The 27,471-nt window shown below is 40.0% G+C and overlaps 1 long non-coding RNA gene across 1 annotated transcript; it reads left to right on the forward strand.

The window, feature by feature from the left end:
- The first annotated feature begins 9,903 nt into the window (after positions 1-9,903).
- Positions 9,904-21,139, forward strand: LOC129138730 (uncharacterized). The gene is made up of 3 exons (XR_008542016.1): positions 9,904-10,149; positions 12,013-13,981; positions 20,357-21,139. It is a non-coding gene; the product is annotated as an uncharacterized LOC129138730 (long non-coding RNA).
- Positions 21,140-27,471: the final 6,332 nt, after the last annotated feature.

The following is a 27,471-nucleotide window of genomic DNA, read 5'->3' on the forward strand; positions in this document are numbered from 1 at the left end:
CACAGAAAGTGAAATTGTAGATAAGCAGGGGGACTACTGTACTTTGGTGCCCAGCTGTTTGTCAGATACTAGTCTAGACCTTGCTATGGAGGGTTTTTGCAGATGTGATTAATATTTGCTGTCAGTTGACTTTAGGTAAAGGAAATTACCCTTGATAATGTACATGAGCCTGATTCTATCAGTTGAACACCTTAAGAGTAAAAACTGAGGTTTCTTCAGAAAGAAGGAATTGTGCTTTGAGGCTGTGACATAGAAATTCTGCCTGAGTTTCCAGCCTACTAGCCTGCCTTTTAGACTTTGAATTTGCCAGCCATCACAATCATGTGAGCTAATTCCTTAAAATAAATCTATTTATGTACATATTTCTTATTAGTTCTGTTTCTTTGGAAAGCTCTAATTGATACATACCACATGGCCTTCTCTCTTTGGCAGTGACTACTTACTGCAGTTTGAAAATGAGCATGGCCCTCCCCCTGCTACCTGCTTAATATGTGTGATGTGGAGCAAGCTATTGAGCCACTTGGGACCTTAGTTCCTCTTCTGTCAAATGAATATATTTGATCCCTACCTTACTGGCTGATATTCAGAAAACATGATAACTGGTATGGCATGGGCTCCAATCAATCAGAATGTATTCTGGTAAAAAAGACAACTGGTCAGCCATACTAATTAAAAATCAGCCCTAGCTCATCATGAGGATGCATTGTGTGTGGGTACATCTTACAAACTCACAAACTCATATTCTTTTTTTTTTTTTTAAGACAGAGTCTCTCTCTGTTGCCCAGGTTGGAGTGGCGTAATCTCGGCTCACTGCAACATCTGCCTCCCAGGTTCAAGCAATTCTCCCGCCTTAGCTTCTGGAGTAGCTGGGATTACAGGTGCGTGCCACCACGCCCAGCTAATTTTTGTATTTTGAGTAGAGATGGGGTTTCACCGTGTTGCCCAGGCTAGTCTTGCACTCCTGACCTCAGGTGATCCACCTGCCTCGGCTTCCCAACAAACTCATATTCTTATTCCAAATTTATAGTTCTTGGTAGATTGCAGGAATGTGTGTTTTTAACAAGTTCTCCAGAGATTCTCCTTATTGAAAAAGCCTGGAAGATACTGAAATGATGTCCAGGGTCTAATATACACGGTAGGTTCTCAATACATTTTAGAAATCACTTCTTCCCATCAAAACCCCTTGGGACAAGGTGTGACTTAATTAGTTATTTCATCACTGGAACAAGAACAAACCTCTAACTGATGACACACTCAGATTAAGAGAAAGTACATGAGGGTTACAAATCATACTGCAATGTATAAACATTTTATTAATGTGAACTCTAGTTTGTGAAAATGGGGAATTTTCCCACAATGAAGAGGAGAAATAAAAAGAGAGTGATACAATGTGGGCCAGGTGGCCTCTGATGCTTCAATCTAGAAGTTCAGGAACCTGGGTTCACTCTGACTCTCCCAGAAACTAGTTACGTGACTATACACGAGACACAAAACCTCTCTGAATCCCCATTTGTTCATTTATAAAATGGAGATTATGAAAATAAGAGTTGCCCAGTTTCTATCATAGGATATTGTGATAATCAAATGGGACTAGATACCAAAAAGAGCATTTAGCAAATCACCTAGTCCAACTTCCTCATTGTATAGAAAGAGAAACTGAGGCCCCCAAGAGAAAAGGGAAATGCTCATAGTCTTTAAGCTATTCAGGGTCACTCCTATGAGTGGCATTATGATCTCTTAATGCTACCACAGAAAAAGCACAACTTTGAAGTAAGTCAAACCTAGGTTTGAATCCCTGTTCTTGCACTCGCCCTGTGACCTTAGACAAGGTACCTCAACTCTCTGTTCCTTAGTTTCTTCAATTTTAAAATAGGTACAAAAATAATTCCTACTTCATAGGGTTGCATTGAACAACAAAGGATGGAAGGCTGTGGCAAATAGTAATGGCCCAATAATGCTGATGCTTTTCTTTCCTCATCCAGTGCTCCTTCTCTAATTCTACTGACATCTCATGCCAGTTTCCAGATCACATGGAGTCCCTGTGTTTCCTTGTGATAGAAAACATGGCAAGTGTAAGAGTGGGATCACAGTATGGAGTGGGGGTAAGACCCTTTTTTGGTAGATACATCACCATTTTCCTACAAAGAATGGACCTGTGCTCAGGTATCCAAATTATGTGCTAAGGTCTACTTCTTCATGAAAATTCTTCTGGAGTTTAGATGACTTGTCAACCCAAAAAATATTGGAACTGCAATATGTATGGTTCCTGTGATTGGTGCTGAGTCTATTCCCATGAAAAAGAGGGTCTGTTTTTCAAAGATGGCTTTTAAATGACATATGATACATCTGCTATCAGCCTGGCCTTAGTTCAAACTCTCATGTTCAATAGAGAAAGAGTCGTTTTCTCTTTCAACCAACCAATTTAATCTTTTCAAGATATGGGCATTGCGTACAAAAAACTAGGGTGCTGAATGTGGACCACAGAGCTGTAGGTGAAAGACCCAAATACTCTCTCCAGAATCATGTGTTCTTGACTCTAGTTGAACGTCCAATTGGACAGTACAGAGTTAGAAAAAATTCTCCTACAATTTCTTGCTGAAAACCCAAGATTTATGCTCTTTGACTAAGACAGTTCTCTGCTAGGAATTGAGCCTGAGAAAATGATTTAATGTTCATTTATTTGACAAATATTCATTGAGCATCTATTATATGCTAGTTACTATTCTAGGATCTGGGATACATCAGTGAACAAATGAGACAAGGGGCCTTGCTCTTCTTGATTAAGTTCAAAATAGGACCAATTGATAATAATAAAAATAAGTAAATGAGGTCATATGCACAGATGATGATAAGAGCTTTGCAGAAAAGAAAAAAATAGATCAGAGTCCTTGCATGTAGGCATTTCCATATTGTGGCTGTTGTGTAATTGCACTAATTGTCTTGCATTCAGGGAATGAGAAGATTGAGTGCATTATGGTACATTAACTAGAAAGAATGTTATACATCCATTAAAACAATAAATGCAAAACTATACAGCAACATAGATCAGTGTTTATAAAATAATGGTAAAAGGGGAACCAAACTGCGTATACACTATAATTACAGCTATGTAACAAAGTATATGCACATATGAATAAAGATTGAAAGGAGATCTAGAGAAATAAAAGCAATTGTGTTCAGGACGGGGGATTATGGGTACACCTACTTACTTGTAAAATATCCTTTGATGCTGTGCTAATTATACATTATTTAAGATGAAAGCCAAAAAGCCCCAAAAGGATAAAAAGAATAAAAGATAGGGAGCATAATGGTTGCCTGAATGCTGAGTTAAAGAGCTGTGTGGGGAAAATTACTGTCTGTGCCACTTACTTGAAAACTAGCTTTCTTTTCAATTCTTGGAAATGAGCTTTGGTCACCCATAATGATCAGCCTCAGAATTTTTCTCCTAAGTGCCAGAGCTGAAGCTTAAGGCTGTATATATTGTACACTGCACAACTTCAGGGGGCACCATTTACATCGTAGTCCATAAAATGTGTTTCCTGTAGTTGCAGAGTATACAATTTGCAAAATCATACATTACAGCCCTATCAAGAGCTAGTAACTCAGTATTATCAGCCATGGCTAGTTTGGAACATACCTTATCCATCTAGCACATCCCTGATTATAAAGGCTGTATTGAGATATAATGTATATGCCAGACAATTTCCCCATTTAAAAGGTACAATTAGGTGGTTTTAGTATACGCACAGAGTGTGTAACCATCAGGACAATCAATTTTAGACCCCGTTCATAACCCCGTGAAGAAATCATGTATTCTTTATCCATAACCCCTAAATCCCCATTCCCATCAGCTCTAGGCCATTACTAATATACTTTCTGTCTCTATAGATTTGCCTATTCTGCACATTTAATATAAATGGAATCATACAATATGCAGTCTTTCATGATTGGCTTCTTTCCCTTAGCATGTTTTCAAGGTCCATCCATGTTGTAGCATGTATCAGTCCTTCAATCCTTTTTATGGCTGAATAATATTCAATCACATGGTTTTATAAACAAAATCACATTTTGTTTATTAATCAGTTGATGGATATTTGGGTTATTTCTATATTTTGGCTTTTGTGAATACTGCTGCTATAAACATCCTAATACAAGTTTTTGTGTGGACATGTGCTTTCATTTCTCTTGGGTGTATACCTAGGAGTGGAATTGCTAGGTCAAATAGCAACTCTAGGTATAACTTTTTGAGGAACTGCCAGACTATTTTCCAGAGTGTCTGCACCATTTTACATTCCCACCAGCAGTTTATAAGGGTTAAATTTCTCTATGTCCTCATGGACACTGGTAGTATCCTATTGTGGTTTAGATTTGCATTTTTCTGGTGACTAATGTTAAACATCTTTTCATGTACCTATAGACCATTTGTATATCTTCTTTCAGAAGTGTCTATTCAAATCATTTGACTATTTTTTCATTTGGGTGATTTGTCTTCTTATCATTGAGTTGCAAGCATTCTTTACATATTTTAGGTACATTTCAGATATAAGTCCCTTGTCCAATATATAGTTTATGTATATATCATCTCTCATTATTTGAATTTTCTTTTCACCTTCTTTTTTGAGATGGAGTTTCACTCTTGTTGCCCAGGCTGGAGTGCAATGGCACCATCTCGGCTCATCGCAACCTTTTGCCTCCTGGGTTCAAGCAATTCTCCTGCCTCAGCCTCCTGAGTAGCTGGGATTACAGGCATGTGCTACCACACCCAGCTAATTTTTGTATTTTTAGTACAAAAATGGGGTTTCTCCATGTTGGTCAGGCTGGTCTCAAACTCCTGACCTCAGGTGATCTGCCCGCCTTGGCCTCCCAAAGTGCTGGGATTACAGGCATGAGCCACCACATCTGGCCTCTTTTCACTTTCTTAATAGTGTCCTTTGAAGCATTAAAAAATCTTAATTTTGATGAAGTCCAATGTATCTATTTTTTTCTTTTGTTGTCTAAGAAACCATTGCCCTATGATTTACCCCTATGTTTTCTTCTAATATTTGTATAATGTAAACACTAGTATTTAGATCTTTATTCATTTTGAGTTAATTTTTGCATATGGTGTGAGATTGAGGCTCAAGTTTGTTTAAATGTGGATATTCAGTTGTTCTAGCACCATTTGTTGAAAAGACTATTATTTTCTCCTTGAATTGTCTCAGCACCCTTGTCAAAACTTGATTTATTGTAAATATGAGAACTCATTTCAAGACTCTCAGTTATATTTTATTGATTTATATGTCTATCATTATGCCAATAAGCAGGGCATCATATGTCCTGCTTCCTGTAGCCTTTGAAGTCAGGAATTATGAGCCCTCCAAATTCGTTCTCCTTTATCATGATTGTTTTGACTATTCTGTGTTTCTTGAGTTTCCATATAAATTTAAGTATTATGTTGTTAATTTCTATAAAGGAGTCAACTGACATTTTGATAGAATTTCCATTGAATTCATAGATCACTTTGAAGAGTATTACTGCCTTAACATTATTAAGATTTTCTATCTTTGAGCACTGGATGTCTTCCCATTAATTTAGGTGTTCTTTAATTTCAACACTATAAAAGTTTTCAGCGTACATGTCTTGAACTTTTGATTGAATTGTTGAAGTTTCAGAAGACAGAACCTGGGGAGAATATAGAATTTTATCAGGCCAACACAATCTATGATGAGATAATGAGTTTATTCTGTGAAGACACAACTTGTCTCCCAGATAAACCATGATCTTGTTAGCTACATCTTGGCCATGTGACCTTGGGAAGGTTATTAATTCCCTTTGAGCCCCAGTCTCATTTTCAAAATGAAGCTAACAGTACTTTGTAGGGCTGTTGAAAAATTTGGATATGAAAATGCATCTAAAATGGCCCAAAATAGAGCAATAAAAATATTGATTTCCTTTTCTTCTTCCATTTCTATGTATTTCCCCAGAAGTTATTGTTGTATAATAATTATTCTGGTCAAGTTAAGATAAAAAACTTTCTATCTTAAATTTTCTAAGCAACCAATACACATAAATGCAGTTTGTCTTACATGGATATATAATTTGTAAGCTTAGCCCTTAAAATTCCCTGAGATATAAGAGCAATGTACAAAACTCAACTGAATTTCTATACATTTTCAATTAATACCTTTAAAACAAAATTAAGTAATTCCACTTATAATAGCATCAAAAAGAATAAAATATTTAAGAATACATTTAACCAAGGACGTGCAAGCCTTATAAACTGAAAACTGCAACACTTTGTTTAAAAATTTAAAGAATATCTAAATAAATGTGAAAACATCCCATGCTCATTGTTGGGAATAATGCTCAAAATCCTAAGGAGACTGAACACTCAAACAAAGGATTCTTAGCAAAGCAATTTTACTTCTGTGCAGAGGGGTGCTTCTCCTTGGCCAGTCGCCATGAGAGCACACCTGAACAAAGGGGCAGGAGAGCCTTTATTCCTGACGCAAGTCCTGCCCCTGTACCCTTTCTCCACTGGCTAGGGTTGGGTGGCACAATCTGAACTAATTCCGGTTGGCTAGACATTTGAACTTTTTTTTTTAGATAAGGTGGGCATGTAAGGGAGAGGGTAAAAAAAGGGGAAGGGGTGTCTGCAATGAGCTAGAGAGCTAGTCTCCTTTCCAAATTAGGAAAGGAATGTAAGCTGGTACTGATAAGCCTGGTACTGTGGCGTGTCCGGGTATGTAACAAAGGCAGAAAAGACAAAAAGGAAAAAGGGGTGGGTACTATGAATTAAAGAATAAAGGATTGATCAGGCTATTTGAAGAGAAACCTCATCATATCCCACATCATGGATCAGAATATTTAATATTATTAAGATGGTAATATTCTCCAAAGTGGTCTACAGACTCAGTGTAGTCTCTGTCACAATAATAGTGTGCTTCTTTGTAGAAATTGGCAAGGTGATCCTAAAATTCCTATGGAAACTCAAGGGACCCATAATAGCCACCATAATTTAGAAACAGGAGAACAAAGTTGAAGCTCTCACACATTTTGATTTCAAAAGTTACTACAAAGCAAGAATAACCAGAACAACGTGGCATTGGCATAAGGATAAAATAAAGATAAGTGGAATAAAATTGAGAGTCTAGAAATGAACTCTCACATTTACAATCAACTGATTTTTGACAAAGGTGCCAAAGCGATTCAATAGGAGAAAGAATATCCTTTTCAACAAGTGGTGCGGGGACAACTGAATTGCCACATACAAAAGAATAAGGTCAGACTCTGCCTCACATTGAGATAGCCAGATGGGAGCGTGTCCCTGGGAAAAACTCCAACTGGCCTGAGCACTGGAGTAGAGCCTCAGGAATTTCGTGCCTTTTGCAGTTGAGAGGAGCCTGGCCCCTCCTCTTCTTGTGTGGAAACTAGGATTCGAGCTGTGGGCAGAAAGTGCTCTAGCAGGGACTCTGGCTTTGAAAGAGTCCCTTTTTCCTCCTTTTCTTCCTTTACACCCAATAAAACCTGTCTTACCCTTCAAACTGTCTGCAAGCCTGAATTTTTATGGCTGTGGGACAAAGGACCTCATCTTTAGCTGAACTAAGGAAAAAGTCCTGCAACATTTTTGGCGTGCAACGTAGGGACTTGAGAAGCGGTGAGTGAAATGGGGACTCAAAACCTCTTACTGTTGCTCTTAAACCTTTTCATCCTGGGACTTCTGAGCTTATGGGAAACAGTGCCCCCCACCGGCCCTCCCAGGAAGGAGGCCTTTTCATGGCCTTTTCCTTCCTTTTTCCAGATGGACTGGTGAGCCACAGCTGCCTGCCGCTCCGCACTCCGTGCTCGTGCTCGGGCTGGGATGCATGGCCCAAGGGTCCCACACAGCTGGTTCCACTGGACAGTAATTAAGCTTAAGCTTCTCTCCCAGCTGGAGGAACCACTTGCAGGAGAATAAGAGGTTCTTCCCCAGACATTTTTAAACCTTTTTTCTTTCCCCTTCTCTACCCTATCAACAAGTTAACCTTTAAAGTTTTCTTTTTCTCTTAGAAGATAGGCCAACCCCAACCCAACTATCACTGTTTGCATTCTCTGCAAAGTTTAGGTTGTGAAACCAAGCCTCCATCTTGTTTTACCGCTTGAGGGCATGGCTTCTAACTCTGGGGGCAAGGCTTTGCTTAGCAATCCTGCCTCAGAGGATGAGCCCTCTCTGGTTCCATAGCTGCATGTTTTCCTAGCCCTGTCTCTTAAAGGGCCCCATCCAGCTACTGGGTTTTTTTCTGCCTGTCTGTGTATGTACTGTGTATGATTTCTGTAAAATGAGCTCTAATTAATTTGGCTTAAAGAAAGACAAGCGCTTGGATTAAATATTTTTAAAAGGGAAGATAAAAGCTGTGGTACTTTTCAGTTCATGTGACTTTAATCTTTGAGAAATAAAAACAGCCTTAAAGATTATTGGTAGAATGCAGGTGTCATTAAAATGTAAATAGATGAAATAAACTGTGCAGGTCAGATGCAAGGTTTGCCGAATGTTTTAAGGTTACAAACTGCTTTTTGGCTTTTGAGAACTATCTGTCTTGCCTGCTTCACAATTGGTAAGGTCTGGGGACATATGGAACCAACCACGCCCTTCATTATGCTGGAGTCAAACCTTGACTGCACTTAACACACAAAGCAAATTAACAAGTTTTACCTTGAAGTTAAAAATCCGCTAGGAGTTACCATTATAATACGTAATTGAAGCTACTGAAAGTAAATTTACATGCAAGAAGTGTAAGAACAGTAAAATGTGTTTTTTTGGAAAAGGTTACAAAAAGGCATGGAAATGTAAATTTTTGCCTAGGCTTAAAAGATTGTTTTGAATTAGGAAAAAACTGAGGGTTCAAACAAGTGGTGGAAGAATTGTAGAAATTAATCTCGCAGAAGAGGTTCTCTGTGTGAACAAGTTGACTGAATTCAAAAGGGCTGTAAAAGGTTTTTGCTTCTTTAAAATTTGTGAGTCATCATTTTGGAAAAATAAATAACTTATGGTAATCTGGAATGCTATTTCATAATATCAAGTGCTTTAAACACATTTAACAGTCTTCCCAAAATCAAACTTCAGTTTCAAAATTGTCTTTCTTGACAACTTTCAGATAGTCCAGAGGGCCCCTGGAATGTCCAGAAAAGAGAGGTAAACAGGATTATTTGACATGTCTAGGTACGTGAGATTGCCAAAGGTGATGTTCAATCTTCTTTAGGTTATATCTTGGTGAATAATGCTAATATATGTTCCAAAATTGTATGGGATTTCTAAAATTCTAATGTCTAAGTATATGCTATCAATCATAATTAAGGTTGCTATGTTGTTATTTGTAAACCACGGAGATAACCAAACTTCTTTGTCAATTGTGTTTCTAACTATAACTGCTCTAGACATTTTGCTATTCACAGACAATTGTTGTCTTGTTTTAATCCTTTCAAAAGATGGTTTATAATAAGCTATAGGACTCTGACAGGTGCTCTCAAATACAATTTCTGATTGTGTTTGAGACAATTGGGTTTCTGATAACTTTGGAGATTGTAACATTGGAATAAAGGAAAATGTACAGTATTCACGAAGAGCTGAAATGTTCATGAATATCACGTGAAACAAGAGTTAACTAACTGGACTGAACTCAGAAATCTGAAGCAACCTTTCTAAGACTTTTGCTTGGAATATTGCTGATCCGTGTTTTGTTTTTCAGAGTCAAGGAAACTTATGTTAAACTATTTATAGCCTTTTAATAATTGAGTAAGGTAATACCCACTGTGAGCAAAATTTGGAGCACGTTTGTTTCTCTCTGCCTGGTTCCTCTAAATTTGAAAACTATCTGGAGTGTTCTTATGGCAATATAGTTGTTTGCATCAGTGCAATAAGAATCAATTTTTCTTTTGCAGCAGGACACAATTGGAGAATGTGGTAATTTTACCAAGGCTTTGACTGGAAGAGTATGCTTCCCTTTAAGGAGTCAAGCTTGACTTGCAGAGCCGATAGAAGCCCAGTGGGGAGACTGGCCTCATACCCTCATCTACCCAGTCCCTGTACAGGGTTCCTGACCTGTGGTCAATAAAGAATGTCACTTTCTAACAGGTCCAAGAGCTCCAAGTTTATCTTGGGACCTTAAGAGGAGAGGATCACCCAACTCACAGGTACTTGAGGATAAACCCATGGCTGGGCTTGGCTTTAAAAGGTCTTTTTTTTTTTTTTTGAGACGGAGTCTCGCTCTTGTCGCCCAGGCCGGACTGCAGTGGCGCTATCTCGGCTCACTGCAAGCTCCGCCTCCCGGGTTCACGCCATTCTCCTGCCTCAGCCTCCCGAGTAGCTGGGACTACAGGCGTGCACCACCACGCCCGGCTAATTTTGTATTTTTAGTAGAGATGAGGTTTGGCCATATTGGCCAGGCTGGTCTCGAACTCCTGACCTCAGGTGATCTGCCCGCCTCGGCCTCCCAAAGTGCTGGGATTACAGGCTTGAGCCACCGCACCCGGCCTAAAAGGTCTTATATGAGATCCCTTGGGGAACAGAGTTCCAGCACAGACAATCTAAAAGGCCTTTGTAGAAATAATTTTTCTTGCTTCACTTTATGCAAATAATAAGGCCAAGTATAAGACTAAAGTTTATTTTGCAAACCACTCAGTCCTAGGATGATTTGGTTTTTTAACAAAAATGAGGACTGGAGAGAGAGAAAAATTATGTTTCAACACTTATCATACATTTGTCACTGAATTCTAAACTCACTAGTTGTTTTTAAGTTTTTGCCTACATGTTAGACTAACCCTGATTGTTCCGTGAACCAACCAGCAATCTCCAACTTCAGCTCAGAAAGAAAAAAAGGGATGGGCAATGTAGAAATCCAGATCAATATTCTAGTTCTGAGAAATTATCCTACAAATCCTGCCAGGCGATTGGAATAAATAGGGTGCCCATCACTCAGGGGTTTCCTTTTGGGAAAGTAAGACCAGGGGAGCTAACCAAAGCCAAGCACCATGCACCCAAATCCTAGCAAGCATGACTATAGCCACCAGTTATCTGGGCATGTCACAAGACATCCTTTTCTCTCCTTTGTTGGAGGAAGACTCAATCCCACAGCTTTACCCTAGCATTCAGCTTATAATAAGGAGTCCATGCAACCCCCCACCCTGAGACACATTTTTGTCCCAAACTCAATTCCAAGCTTTGGGTCAAAGTCCTAGGAAAGAAAACTGGATCTGAAGGATCCAGAGGCGGATGATAATGGGAAGTTAAAAGGCACAGGGCAGGTGAGCATGGCTGATTCCTGCCGATCAAGCCAAGCCCAAGCTTCTTGTTTCATGGATAAAGGCCACGTTAGTATCCATGGCAAAAATGAGGTCTAGGGAATCCACGGCTACTGAAAAGCAGGGGAGATGGGGCATATGTGGGTAAGAGTGGGTGATTCCCACCCCGTACCCACCCTTCCCCCGCTTCATTGGTGCAAGCCGCTGTGACATTCATGGCGGGACGTGCCATGGTCGCCAGGACTCAGGGATGCAAGGATGGAAGAGGGAAAGACGATGCTCTTCCCTCTTTCCCTCACGTACCCCGGGTATCTGTTAGGAAGAGAAGGGAACCAGGGATACCTGCTCCACTCTTTCTAGAAGGGTAGCCATTCATCTTCAGTCTGTACCCTTTCTGAGTGCATCCTGAACCCCTGGGACTCCTTTAAAAGGCACCTTCTTTTTTCCTTTCTCCTCTTCTGTCTTCTTCACAGATAGGTAATTGTGTCTCTGTACTATGGGATGCTCCCCTCAGATGCATCCTCCCAACTGGAAAGAGTTAATTTCCCAAACCTTAAACTGGTTGGCTTAGGATTGGGCTCAGGGGAAGGGGAACCAGAAGGGTAAAGTGTTTTTTTACCAGTCAGGCTTTTGGCCTTCCTTTCCATGTGCAAACTGGTAAAAGGCCTCAGGATTTCTGAGCTGTCCTTACCCCTCCCCTTGTTTCGACTTGATACATGTTTTCTAATAAACTAGTTTGTCTCTTCTTGCCTTCAGGTCATCAAACTCCAAGTGGCCATGCAACCAGAGCCTCTGATGATGGCCCCTTCGGCTGGGAACCTTACACAGGCCTCTGAGGGAGCTTTGACTGCCGTTTCCCCAAAACAGCACCCCTGTCAGCAGGAAGCAGTTAAGATCGGTCTTCATACTTATCCTTATTCTAAGGGCAGTTGGATGTGCTTCTTTAGAGGGGCGAATGAGGCAGCCAAGTGGGAGGGGGTCCCTGGAAAAACTCCAACCAGCCTGCACACTGGGGTGGAGCCTTGGGAAGTTCATGCCATTTGCAGCAGGGAGGTGCCTGACTCCTTCTCTCTGTGTGGAACCTGGGATTCAAGTTGCGAGCGGGAAGCGCTCTAGCAGGGACTCTGGCCTTGTGAGAGTCCCTGTTTCCCCCCTTTCTTTCTTTACATCCAATAAAACCCTGTCTTACCATTCAAATCTGAATTTTTGTGGCCATGGACAGAGGACCCCATCTTTAGCTGAAATAAGGAAAAGTCCTGCAACAACATCAAATACAATAATTAATGCAAAATGGATCAAAGGCTTCGTGTAATAGCTAAAACCATAAAACTGTTAGACGGAAACAGGGGTAAATCCCCGTGGCCTTAGATTTGGCAATAGTTTCTTACAAGTGATACCAAAAGCACAAGCAACAAAAGAAAAACAGATAAATTGAACTTTATCAAAATTGTGAGTTTTTGTTCTTTAAAGGACACTATCAAGAAAGTGAAAATACAACCCACACAATGGAAGAAGAGGTTTATAAAGTATACACTGGGTAATGGCCTAGCACCCAGAATCTATAAAGTACCCACAACTCAATAACAAAAGGACAAAAATCGGAAAAGGGTCAAAGTCAACATTTCTCAAAAGAAGATGCACAAATGGCCAACAGGCACAAGAAAAGATTCTCAATGTTTTAGTCATTAGGAAATACAAATCAAAACCACAATGAGATACAACTTTACATATACTACAATGCCTATAATCAAAAAGATCATAAGAAGCACTGGTGAGCCCGTAGAGACATTTGAACCCTAAAACACTGCTGGCAGGAATATAAAATGGTGCAGTCACTTTGGAAAACAGTCCAGCAGTTTCTCAAAGAGTTAAATCTAGAATTATCATATGGCTTAGCAATTCCTAGGTATATACCTAAGAAAAATGAAAGCATATGTCTTCACAAAAACTTGTACTCAAATGTTTATAGCAGTATTACTCATAGTATCTAAAAGTAGAAACAACCCAAATGTTCAACGTAATGAATGGATAAATAAAATATGGTATAACCATACAATCAAATATCATTTGGCTGTAAAAAGGAATGAAGTACTGAGGCATGGTACAAGATGGATGAACCTTAAAATTACTATGTTTCACGAAAGAAGCCAGTCACAGAAAATCACATATATGGTGCCATTCATGTGAAGTGTCAAGAATAAGCCAATCTACAGTCAGAAAATAGATTAGTAGTCACTGCTAGTGGCTGGAGGGCAGGGAGAATGGAGAGTGACTGCTAATGGGTATGAGCTTTCTTTATGGGGCGATGAAAATGTTACAAAATTGGTGGTGCTGATGATTGTAAAACTCTGTAAATATACTAAAAAACATAGAATCATAGACTATAAATGAATAAATTGTTTGGTATGTGAATCATATATCAAAGCACATGTTCTGATCAAAGTGGAAAACAATGAAATAAAAAGTTCCCTGGAGCAGAGTTCTGGAGCGATGGGAGTTAAACAGGTAAATGTAATTCATATAAGTCTAAATTCCGGAAACCAGGACTGTGTCTTTTACATTGCTGCAGTGCACATGTTTAACAAAGTTCTGTATGTAGCCAATGTTAAAGACAATCACAGTAAAAAATGAAGAAAAGCTCTTGGAACCAAACCGTCCATCAATTTGCAACTATGTAGAAGAGAAGATGTTATGAAATCATGGAAGTCTCCAAGAGCCTTGACCTGTAAGAAGCTTGTAAAATTGAATTGTGCAGGTGCCTTGAGACTTGGTCAGAAACTTGCTCATTCCAGAGATTCCCTGGGGTTCAGATAGCTGACAACTACGCCTGGAGAAGTTAGACCTGTTCTAAATACCCTAGAGATTCTAGCACTCTTAAAACCATCTCCAGGCTCAGAATCTAACTAGAGAATTGCTGAACTAACTTGCTTTCCTTGAGGAGCTTCGGACTACTTAGAAGGGAATCAGGCTTGGGGTCAGTTTTTGAGACTAAAAGTCCTGAAATCTGTCTCTCCTGGAAACACTAAGGGACATTTTTTAGTAATTTTTCTTCCAGTAAAATCCCAAAGTCTAATTTGAGTCCAAATCTTTGGGGTTCATCCAGAAGCAAATGGCTGCTAGGAACATAGACTGTTTGACTCCAGAGTGAGTAAATGTTAGATAGATTAAATCTTTACTTTATCTGGCTTTAGATTTGGTCTTGTATGAAACTGACAATAAAATAAGAAACATGGTTTAAACCATACAAATATCTGTCAAGAAGCTAGTGTGTCTCAAATCACTTTCACAAGGGTTAAAGATAAACCTGTAGCCATCTGATTTCTTTGCCAGTAGGAATGGGGTACTTGGTCATAGAATGAATATTATTTATATTTGCTTTCAAAACCCTTGATGGTTTAAAACATATACACTTTGTTTTGTAGGATAGATTACTTCCCACAAATGCTCATATGGAAGACTCTAAAACTAAATAGCATTTAAAGTGAATTCCATGACCCCTATTGATTACCATTATGAAATCATAGATGGATTTCCATGGGAAGAATTCTCCTAAGTGACTGTTGAAAACTTTTGCAAAGGAAGATGCTATCATGGTGGTCATCTCTATGACCTACTGACCAGTGTAAAGAACACTGCTGGAACTTTGGTGCTACCAACTGTCAGCTATTAGTTATCTGCCCTTACTTAGAATTCAGTTAGGACCAAGCCAATCCAATTCATGTCTCCTCAAGGATTCTTACACATGCAGATAGTAAAATAACTTACTGTTTAATTAGGAAGGCCCTAGTTAGTATTCCTGGGGTTAAGCATTAACACAAAGGCTGCAAGATAATTTTTATTAAAAGGATACTATATTAGGCTACTGAAATGGCAAAGCAATGATTCTCAACTTTCAGAGGGCAAATTGAAAATACAGATTCTTGGGCCACACACTCAGAGCCACAGAGTCAGTCAGATAATCCTAAAGCAAAGGACATCCAAGATTCTGCAGGCTCCTTGGATACATAATCCAGTACCTATATTCTCTTTGCAATGTGATAATATGGGATTCTATATATAACTAACAGCCTATAAATACTATACGCTGGGTACTGTCTACACACATTACATATATTAACTTAATCCTCACAGCAAAACTTTCAAGGAGATACTATTATTTTCATCCCCATTTTATAGATGAGAAAACTAAGGCAGAGGTTAAGTAACTTTCCTAGGGTCACTCTGCTGATAAAGTAGCAGTACTTAGATTTTAACAAATCATCATTTATTGCAGAAACTATGCTTAATCTGCTATGGGCTATAACACTTTGCTTTTCCTACACCATTCTTTTTTCTAGCTGTATCAGATTTTTTTTAAATTGGCAGTTTTAAGAGTGTGCTAACAAGGTCAATCTCTGTGAAAGTCAGAGGAATGCTCTCTGCACTAATTAAGAGATAATCACAACTAATTTCTCCTGGCCTCAATAATACAGACATGGTCTGTCTGAATATTTGCATTCTTCCAGCCAATGTCCATGAATATAGTTTGGGCATCTATTCTCAGTTTGACAGTCTTATGAAGGCAATATAGTCTATGCACCCAAAGACTGGCACAGAGTGGGTCATGGTTCTCTGGGGCTTCCTTTCATTTTCTGTGGAGATAGAGAGGAATGTATCCTCTGAAGACAGCTATGGGATTTCAACAAGAAAACACCTGACCAGAGACATTGAGAAGTATAACCTAGATTCATATTTATTTAATATCTCTTGAGCGCCTGCTATATGGAGGTGCTAGGGTTATGGTAGGGAAGAAAACAGGCAACCCCCTGCCCTTGGGGATATCCTTATTTAATATTCAACATGTCTTTAAGTATTATTCTTATTAGAATTATAATCTTCCTTGAAATATGACCCTCCAAATTGCCTCAGTTTCCCCACAAGTAAAACAAAGGTGGGATTAAACTCCCTAGGTAAGCGGCCTCTGAGCCAGAGCTTAGTGTGTAGGAAGTTTATTGGGAGTGCTATCAGAACTGACACCTGTTGAGGAAGTAAAGAAGCAAGACTGGCTAGAGGGAGAGGCTGAACTGTGATACAGCCTCAACAAAGGCTGCAGATCACCTCATAGGGCCCTCTGGAATTGAGATGGTCATGCTAAATTGGAGCCAGGGGATCAGGGATAAGGTTTTTACACCATCCCCCCATAAGGCAGGTCATTGGTTAGTGCTGTCCTGTGCAAGACAGCTGTCTTCAAAGAATGGAAATTCCCACAGAGCTATTTTCAGGCAGCACTTCCAGCAGCTAGGGGAAGAAGTTATTTAGTCCTCAAGGGGGATTTGGACGATACATCACAGCATCCATTACGGAAAGACTGGACTCTTATCTATGACACCCTGTCCAGATATCACATCCTACAATCTTATGACTGTAGGGGACTGGTAATGTCACTGCTGTCCACTCCGTCAAGTAGATATCCTAAGTGTAGTGAGTGCCCCTGTCACAGTGTTGCCCTGGGATGCTGTTTCTTACATGGCTACCTGCTTCTCTGAATACCCAATAGACCTTGATTGGCAGGCCCAATCTCTCATCCTGCTTGAAGCTTACACTTGCACCTCATGAGCTCTGTGGGATCTTCAGAGTAGATGTCAGCGCTTTGAGTTCCATCACAGGCCTCTACAGACATAATCTGGGTGCAGCGACACCCTGCATAATCTTGTAAAGCAGGATTTTGCTAATTTTCTAGAGAGCTGAACCTGGCTTCTGTATTCTGTTAATTAAAAGCATCCTGATTTATGAGAGTTGTAGGCAAAGGCATGCAATGGCTCAGGGATACACAATTTCTAACTTTGTGCTGCCACCTAATGGCCATCCAGCTGATGAGCAAAACAGAAGGCTGGGATATAATTAATTGAATGCCCAAGAAAAGGAATCTTTAATGTGGGCTTCCCCTTCATCCCCCACTTGGAGATGAAGAAACATTCAAAGTTTCAGCTTAGGTTGTCTTAAAACCTGTCTCCATGAATCATTCCTTCCCTGGAAAGCCTTCTACCAATCTTTCAAGCCCTAACTCAGATGTCCTCTCTTTAAGAAGCCTTCCCAACCAACCCAGCAGTCAGCCTTTCCTCCTCTGGGCTGCCCTGGAATGGGGTATGTCCCTTTAGCATAGCCTGAATTGCACTTAGGTGAATTGCTTTGTGGTATATCTGACCAGGCTGAGCTCCAGTGAGGCAAGTTGTTGTGTTTTTGTTTTGTTTTTCTTGCTTCGTACGTAGTATTTTCCCAAAGAGTGTTGTAGGTCTACACTAACCATTCATTTCACTCTACTTCTTGCTCTTTAAACTGTTTCTGGGTCTGTCATACAAATGCATGCTGGAAGTGATGAAAAAGTTGTCAAAGTAGTTTGCACTTTGTGACATTCTGTCCCTATTTCTCTTTCTCACTTCTGTCTCACATTAAGTTTTTAGAGAACTGCCTCACAGAGGCAGGCTTTCACTGTCCATGGGAACTTTTGTTTCATGACCCAATTGGGACACCCCTCTTTTACTTCATTGTGACTGCTGCCATTTGAAGAACAGACTGGAGTTCCCTCCACACTCCTTGCTTCTTAATATATATGCAATCATCTTTAGGAATATCAAGACCCTATTTTATAAAAACCCACCAAAACCCTATTTTGTAAAGCACTCTCACCATTCTGGTACCCAGCAGCCCACTGCCTGGGAACATTCAAATCTCTGGAATGCATTGAGTAACATGTTCAGTGTAGCCAGTGCTTCTGGTCCACCTAGCCTGACCCGTGGAATTCACTTACTAACTCACAGACATGCTCTACTCAGAACTCCCTATTTTCCTTCAATTAAGGCTACTGAGCCTACAACTTCCCCTCCTACCCAGCAGCGATGCCACTCCAGCTGTTAATCAGTGTTTGAAGAAACCATGGGCCAACCAAGAGGCCCTTCAGCACATCTTGAAGTCCGAGGGAGAGCATTCAAATGGAATCTGTTAACTGGCTCTTTCCTCCAATGCACAAATACCTTCCACTGTCTTTTTCACTTACGGATTCTGACCATTTAACAGGCACTTATCAGGTGCTCAATAAATGTTTGCTGAATAAGTGAATGAATCCATTTAGGTGGAAGATTTGAGGGTAATACCTGGAATGTTCATCAGAGAGCACCGTGGTCTTCGGGCTTTACCTGTTCAGCTGCATACATGTTAACCCCATGTACCTGAGGTAATGGAGATACAAAGCACCCAGACTGGCTTGAGAGAGTAAAGGAAATCTTCCAGAGCAGGTGATGGTAGAGCCCACCTTGGCAGCAAAGTGAGAGTTTTGCCAGGTAGACAAGGAGGGGAAGGAAGGAATGACAGGAACAGGGAAGCTGATGGGCAGGTAAGTGTAAGGAACCATGATGGGCCTCTTCCACCTGGTACATTCAGGAGACTATGAGTAGTCCAGGTTTTCTAGAGTGAGGTATAAAGTGACAGGGCAGGGGGAATGCTGAGAGATTTGACCAAATAGAATCATGGTATTTTAAAAGCAAAAAGCCAAAAACATCACCGCCTGCTGAAAAATACACAAATGTTTTCCTCCAAACTTAGGGAAGAAAATCCAAATCCAGCCCCTGCCTCCCTCTCTGCCCTCAGCTGCCTCTCCCTGCTTCCTCTCTCATTCTGCTCCAGTCACAAAGGCTTCCCTGCTTGCCAGCTGGATTTCTAAAACCAAGAGAACCTCCTGTGGTCTCTAGCAGGCTCCACCATGGACTCAGACTAGATCTTTCTATGACCTTCAGAGTCTTCTTCCCCAATACCCGCTATCCTTTCTTGAAGCTCTCCTATACCATGTTTGTCTCAGGCCATATGAGCTACTACTCTTTTTACTATTTTTCCAGATAAACCCAGATGACTGGCAGCACACTAGTAATTTCACCCTCATTGTAGGTGAAATTCACCAAGGACCTTTTTAAAGGAGGAGAATGATCCTAGAACAAAGTGTTTTGTGAGGTAGTGAGCTTCCCATCACCAGTGATGTTCCAGCAGAAGTTAAATGCCCGTTCCCAGGGAAGTTGTAGGAAGGAATCACTCACTGGGTGGGATCACATAGAGGACCTCTTAAGATTTTATTCTAACTGTACACAAACACCTAGACAGACATTATAATTTTATTAAAAGAAGGTGATATAGGTATCCCGTAATTAAGCAAAATATATAAAATGTAAATTTTTCAAATAAACAAATTTGAAGGACTGTAATTCATAAAAGGGATCCATTTGGGTGACTTTAACTAGAATACTAAAATATTACAGGTAAAAGGGACTTTATTCACTTTGTTTTCTAAAACAAGAATTCTTTCTAATAGAACATTTTAGCACAATTACATTTGTTTAGAATTTGACCTGGTACATAGTAGGAGATAAATACATATTTGTTTAATGAATGCATAACCAAAGAAAAAATGTGATGTATATAACTTTTCAAAAATACAGCTATCGTTCCAAGTAAGATTCAAGTGTACAGTTTTGGCTGAGAGGACCTAGTTTGAGAAGTTGCTGTTGAGTGCAATAACAATAGTGAAAGGTGCTTGTTTTGTTTAATTTTGGTCTTGCTGTTTGGTCATTGTTGGAGAACAAAAGGTCAACAGTATTTTCTGGTGACAATTATATTCCTTTTAAAAATGTGGATCACCAGTAAAACTTCCAAAAGAAAACATCTTCACGTGTCCTTAGGTTATGTAAATGTCTATTGAGGTGCTCGAGAGGAGGCATGTTGTCTCACAGTTCCCTTATTCAGAATGTACCTGCCCCCACCCCTTATACATATGACCCACCCCAAGCCTCAGCTGCACTTCACCACCTGGTGAGTGGAGAGGGTGCCAGGCATGGTAAGCACAATCCCCACATGGCAAGCCCAGACAGTAAAGGTCAGATCTGTTGGGAGTGGCTGGGGGTTGAGATTATGAGGCTCATACCTATTTCTCTAAACTCAACACCCCAGTGGCCAATCTTTTCAAGAAATAGGAGGGAGAGCTTTGAATGGCCTCTGGATTCATGAGGCAGCTTTTAGGGTCCCTTAGGGACCCTTCCCTGTGGCCTCATCTTCTGCTCCCCCTATCCCTTTATCACAGGAATTGCTGCCTCTAATACTGGGATGGGATCTACATTTTCAAGGGACGGTTCCTGTTGCACCTGCTTTTTAAATGAAGTGGACTCTAGCATAATATCAGCTACTTGGAAAAGAACACCAGTCTTCCATCAAATAAGCTGTCTTCGTTGCCTGGCACATTGACTTGTCAAGTTCCAAATGTCACGACCTGTGAAAACTTGAGACAACTACAAAGCAAATCAATGCCGGAGAAGTGGGCCCTAGGACTTCAGCAATTTGAGATTCTGATTACAAAAGACTGGAAAAGGAAAGACCCTTGGTAGTGCTCAACATGAACCAAAACACAAATAGACTCAGCATTTTTAATGTTTTAATGACTAGAAATGGAATCTTCACATATTGTAAAAAGTGAACAGAAAAGAAACATTAAATAAGAATAATGCATAATCTGCGATTTTTTTTTTTTTTGAGACAGAGTTTTGCTCTTGTTGCCCAGGCTGGAATGCAATGGCGCGATCTTGGCTCACCACAACCTCCACCTCCCAGGTTCAAGCAATTCTCCTGCCTCAGCCTTCCCAAGTAGCTGGAATTATAGGCATGCGCCACCAAGCCCGGCTAATTTTGTATTTTTAGTAGAGATGGGTTTTCTCCATGTGGGTCAGGCTGGTCTCAAACTCCCGACCTCAGGTGATCCGCCCACCTCGGCCTCCCAAAGTGCTGGGATTACAGGTGTGAGCCACCGCACCTGGCCTAATCTGCGATTTTTATTGTTTTGTGTTAATCTGTATTTTCAATGTTTGTATAATGTCCATGTGTTTGTAGTAATAAAATAATAAGGCATTTAAAACTATTTACTTTCAACCTTCACATCATTTTGTACTTATGTTACTTTGTAAGCAACTATGTCATTAAATTCTGGATTCTGAATCCAGTAGGCCCTTTCAGGTGGACCAGAAACCACAGTGAGAGAAGGTGGGGAATCTGCAATGAGTGTCTAAATAAGTTACTTCAGATCCAGTACCTATCTGGTTGCTAGGTTTTTCTGGCTCCCACGGGTGGTTCCCTCATCCTGTCAGAGTGAGCTTCATGCTGATCCTTTGTGTATTGCTGGATATTCAGGACATCATGTTTGGAGGTCCAGAGATCCTGTTGATACAGAAGGATTGCCAGAGTGCAGGCCACCTTAGGGTGGCCACCATAGCTGCCATGGAATTTTGTTCTAGTGAGAGAGAGCAATGAACTATTTATGCCTGGAAAATTCTGTAGAAGTCACTTAAGTGAGACATCAGGCTTGATATAGGAAGTGAAGCAGTCAGGCTGTGCTCCTGGGATCTGGATGCTATATCATGACAGCCTGTCAGTCAAAGATTCATGTGCAGAGGTCAGCAGAATATGGGCACGGCAGACTGTTAACTATCAGGACTGTGTGTGAACTATGCTGACCTGATATATGAACTTAAGGGCCCAGTCAGAGCCCAGGTTCTGGGGCAGCTGATGTGCCCAAGGTAGATTAGGAATCCAATACTGGAGCAAGTTCAAAACTCTCCTAATAGGCGATGGTGACATGTTTGCCATTTATCCTACAGGCAGCAAGTGAGAAGTCAGTGAGGGGTTTGCATGAGAGGAAAATAAATACTCTGCATTCTGGACAGGCCTGTCTGATGGTGCCTTGGAGAATGAAATGGAGGTGAGGAGGTGGGTAAGGGGAAGGAAGGCAGGGTGAGAAACAGCACCAAATAAAGAAATCAAGGTGAACTGATGTGGCCCTGGTCTCAAGCTGTAGTAGTGGAGTTGGATGGAGGAGTGGAAATAGAGTTCAGAGAGCATTACATTTAGGGATGGGCTGGGCTCCCACCTGTAATTTCAGCATTTTGGGAGGCTGAGGCAGAAGGATCACTTGAGGCCAGGAGTTCAAGACCAAACTGAGCAACACAGTGAGACTCCATCTCTAAAAAAAAAAATATAGGAATGACCAAAGTTGGTGAACAGATAGTAGGGAGAAGGTAAGATGTAAAATGAATTCCAGGTTCCAGCTCAGGAGACAGGTTGCATGATGGTATCATGAACTGAGATTTTAGGCACAAGAGGGGAAGGAGGAAATTTGGATAGGACGTAGAGCAGGAGTGGAGTTAGGGAAACAGTTCAGTGGTCTCCAGTGGGTGCTATCAGCCTTCCAAATAAGGATTTCTAGGGACAGTCAAATACCTAAACCTGGAGAGGGGCTGGGCAGGGATCAGGTAGAGGAGTGATCCGCAGTCGTTGCGTGACATCATGGACATAGTTGAGCTGACACTGAACAAGTATGAGTCTAATGAAATGGGAAGATGAAGAAGAGATTAGTGAAGAATAGAAAAGGGAATGTAGCAGGAAAAAAAAAAAAGAGGCGTTGCCAAGAATGGCACCTTGGGTAGCATCATTATGGATATATCAGAGTCAGCCAGTTAAAACACATCCTTAAACAATGCCCATGTGCCAGATCCTGTAGTGGATTCTGACAATTGTGGTCCACAGAACAGCAACATAGAGTTTAGTGCTTCAGACAGACATTGAACACATTTTACAATGAAACAAATTGTTACAAAATGTTTACCTAGTAATTATAAGTAGAAAAAGTATTGTCAAGGAAAATATAGGATGCTGTGGGAGTGTAGAACAGTATGGACTTAACCAAATCTCACTGGGCGGGGATTCGAGGAAAGGTACAAATGCCTTCTCTGAGAAAGTAGCACCTAGGTTGAAAATTGAAGGAGAAGTAGCTGTTGACAAGCCAATGGGAAGAGAGAGAATCTCTTGCAGGAAGAAGAAAAGGAGCCAGTGAAGCCTCCTCAGAAGAAGCTACCAGAGAGATAGGAGGAGAGCACTGAAGGGACTATTAGGAATGCTAAATGAGGAGAGAGAATATGTCAGCTCCAAACCCAGAGGTCGTCAGCCATAGTCACCCCCTTCTGCTGACAAGGTCGCCTATGACACCAAGTAAGCCACCTCCTTCCACTTGAATTTTGGTTTCAGCAGGACAACTTCTCGGCCACGGGCTTCTCTTGGGAGCAGCCAGTTTGCTAGGACCGGAGGATGAGGCAGGGTTTGTCTATAGAGGCATTTTTCCTACAGAGGAAGTTTTTGATGGTGAAGGAGCTGTTCTACTTTTTGATTGTGGTGGTGGGCCTACTGTGGTATGTGTTTGTCAAGTCTCATAGAACTGTACACAAGAAGAGTGAACTTTAGTGATTTAAAATTATACTTCAATAATGTAAGCAAGAAAAATAATACACTCTCACATTAAAATGCACACTTACTTGAAAAGCTCATAAAATACATAAATCAATTTGAGTAGAAATAATAGAATATTAGTGAGAGTGAAAAAGAGGATAAATAAGTGGAGCGATCGTCCACGTAAATGGCCTGGAAAATTACAGTTTTTAGATGCGTAGTCTCCCAAAATTGATCTGTATATTCAATGCAATTCAAAAAAAACCTCTATATTTTAATGTGTGGAAATTGCCAAACTGATTCTAAAATTTATATAAAATCCAAATGTGCATGAAAAAGAAGATTCATTTGAAAAAGAACAAGGTGTGAATCAGCTTGGTGCTGATACAGACTCATTTGCATATGAAAAACTTAATTAATGGTAATTATGGCACTGCAGACCATGGGAAATTGACTATCTTTTCCATAATTAGTCTTGAGAAAACTGGGCCTCTCCCTCACATCAGAAACAAAAATTCATTTTGGATGGACTTAAATTTTAAAGGAAAAGCGTATATCTTTTGAAATATAAGACTGTATGTTCATATTTTATATGTATATTTATGTTTCATTCACATTTGTATATGCATAATATATCAGGGATAAAGAAACATAATGAGAAAATATACACTGTCTTATGGCAATATTTTTGAAAATTTGAATGTATTAACAAATGTTTGAAAAATTTTACTTAAACTTGATTTAAGATGATACAGAAGTCAGGAAGAGGTATATAGATATTAAAATAAATGAATGAGTAATTAAAAATTGTCCCAAGAATTAAAAGCAAAAATGAAATACTCTAGGCTCATCAAACATTAAAGGAGAAAACGATCCCAATATTATACAAAGTGTTCTAAGGAACATATGATAAAAAGAACATTTTCCAATTTATCTCATGTGGTAAAATTTTGATAGCGAATACGATGATGGACACAAAAATAAAGGGCAATAAGAGATCAATCACACCCATGAAAATAGATGGAAAATCCTCAAGAAAATATTAGCAAACTAAATTCAGCAATGTATGAACAAAATAACATATCAAGACCAAGATGGTCTATCATTTAGAAATAAATTATAAACTCAAGCTGCATTCATAATAAAACTTTTCTGATATCCATGAAGAGAAAGCAAGTTTCTTAACTGGATAAAGGATATCTTTAAAAAATAACTTTAATAAGTATCCTACTAAATTTTGAAATACTGAAAGCTTTCTTTTTGAGATTGAGGAATAGTTTCCCTTGATGATTCTATTGGAGATCTTAATTTACTTAGTAAGGCAAGAATAGTAAAGGTGTAAGGATTACAAATAAAGAAGCAAATCTGTCATTATTCATAGGTGATTTGATAATAGACTAGAAAACCAAAAATAACTCATACATAAATTGTTAGACAAAAGTATCACTACTAGATCATATATGTATATACATACACACACACATCAGATTTACAAACCAATACATAGGCAAAAGAGTGATAGAGAATGAGTAAATTAAAATATACTAACAATAATATCATCAGAAATCAGCGTGGGTCTAATCAAAAGATAGAAACTACATAGGTTAAACATATTAGTTTAATACAAATAATTATTCAACTGTGATCAAGATTAACTATGAGATTTATGGAACCTTGATATGACACCATACGGCTAGCGGAAAGTACGCAAGGAAAGAAACACTTGGAAGGATCCCTCATGGCATAAGTTGTAGTTTGGGCCAGTGGTTGTGGCATAGCTCCACCTGATGGCCTCACCCACACCACTCACCCTGCCTCTGCTGGAAATGGAAGGAATGCCTCTTCCCCCTTCAGTGTTCCTCCACCAGCCTCTACTGAGAAAGCTCACTTTTATCGTGTTCACTTGAAAAAAGAAATGCTTAATGGAATCACGTTGTTTATCAAACAGCATATATGTAAGGATGCAGTCCAAGCAGAGAGGCAATAAAATGATAATGGGTGAAAGTACATGGAATAAATCCAACACAGTAAAGACCTACATGGAAAAAAAAACTATAACCTTTTTTTAAGAGATACTCCTGTTACAGGTTGAATTGTGGCTCTCCCTACCACCATTCGTATGTTGAAGTTGTAACACCTAGTACCTCAGAATGTGGCCTTATTTGGAGATGGAGTCATTGCAGTTGTAATGAGCAAGATGAGGTCATTAAGACAGACCCTAATCCAGTATGACCAGAGTCCTCATTAAAAGGTGAAATTTGGACACAGAGACAGACACACATAGAGGAAAGGCCCCATGAAGAGACATGCGAAGAAGACAGCCAACTACAAGCCAAGGAGAGAGGTCTCAAACAGATCCTTCCCTCATAGCCCTTAGAAGGAACCAAGTCTGCTGGCACCTTGATTTTGGACTTCTAGCCTCCAGAACTGTGAGACAATATATTTGTGTTGTTTAAGCCAACCAATTGTGGTACTTTGTTAAGGCAGCCATAGCAAATGAATGGATTCTGGTACTGAGAAGTAGTGTGCTGCTGTAACAAATACCTAGAAATATACACATGACGTTGGGTAATACTAGATCAGCATGGGCTCCTAAGTCCAAGGACTAGTGTCGTTATCCAAAGGGGACATTTGGACACAGGCAGGCATACACACAGGGAGAATGGCACGTGAAGAATGGAGTTAAGCTGCCACAAGGCAAGGAACCACCAGAAGCTAGGAGAGAGGCATGGGACAGATTCTCCCTCAGAGCCCTCAGAAGAAACCCACCCTGCTGACACCTTGATCTTGAACGTGTAGCTTCCAGAACTGCGAAAGGATACATTTCTGTGGTTTAAGCCACCCAGGGTGTAGTGCTTTGTTACAGCAGCCCATGCAAACTAATACAGATAGTAATAAATGATAACTTCAATTAATAGAGAGATGTACTATGTTCACTGACTGTGAAACTTCATGTTGTAATAGCGTCAGTTCTCTCTGAATCATTTTAAAGATTCGATGTGACCAGAAACAAAATCCCAAGCAGTCATTTTTGCGTGGCATTTGACAAGGTGATTCCAACTATGATACAGTGATGCAGTAGGCCAAGAATTCCAAAGATTAAGAAAAAGGTAGGAGGAGTTTTACTGGTACAGGCAGTCCTCGCTTTGCACCCACTGGAGGACCATGAAATGACCATGCAAATGACCATGCAAATTGCAACCATACCACGCGATATCAATAACCATAGGAAAAGTTATGCTCATTCTGTGACTTTTAAATATTTTTGTCAAAATGTTAAAACTCTCTTACTTTCGGTTATACATGTATAGGAAAATTTAAAAAGTAGTAAAGCTAAGTGTCATTCAAAACATTAGACACATTGAGAATTAAAGTTCCAAATATCTATGGAGATCATTTAATGTGAAGGTTTTTTTTGCTATGTTCATAGCATCCCTTGATAATACTCTGAAGCTGGAAACAATACAAATATTCCTCTTTATTAGAAGTGGTTAGTAAATTCTGGAATGTTCATAGAATGAAATATATGCAGCAGTAAAAAATAAATAAATTATGGCTACTAGCATCAAGATAAATGACCCTCATTAGAGTGAGCAAAAGTTGCAAATCGAAAGAAGTAAACAGTATAATTGCATGTTAAAAAGTTTAAGGCCAGGCGCGGTGGCTCACGCCTGTAATCCCAGCACTTTGGGAGGCCGAGGCGGGCAGATCACGAGGTCAGGAGATCGAGACCATCCTGGCTAACATGGTGAAACCCTGTCTCTACTAAAAATACAAAAAAAAAAAAAAAAAAAATTAGCCAGGCGCCATGGCGGGCACCTGTAGTCCCAGCTACTCTGGAGGCTGAGGCAGGAGAATGGCATGAACCCGGGAGGTGGAGCTTGCAGTGAGCCGAGATCGCCCCACTGCACTCCAGCCTGGGCGACAGAG

Source organism: Pan troglodytes, chromosome X (genome assembly GCF_028858775.2).
Source record: "Pan troglodytes isolate AG18354 chromosome X, NHGRI_mPanTro3-v2.0_pri, whole genome shotgun sequence".
Taxonomy (NCBI): domain Eukaryota; kingdom Metazoa; phylum Chordata; class Mammalia; order Primates; family Hominidae; genus Pan; species Pan troglodytes.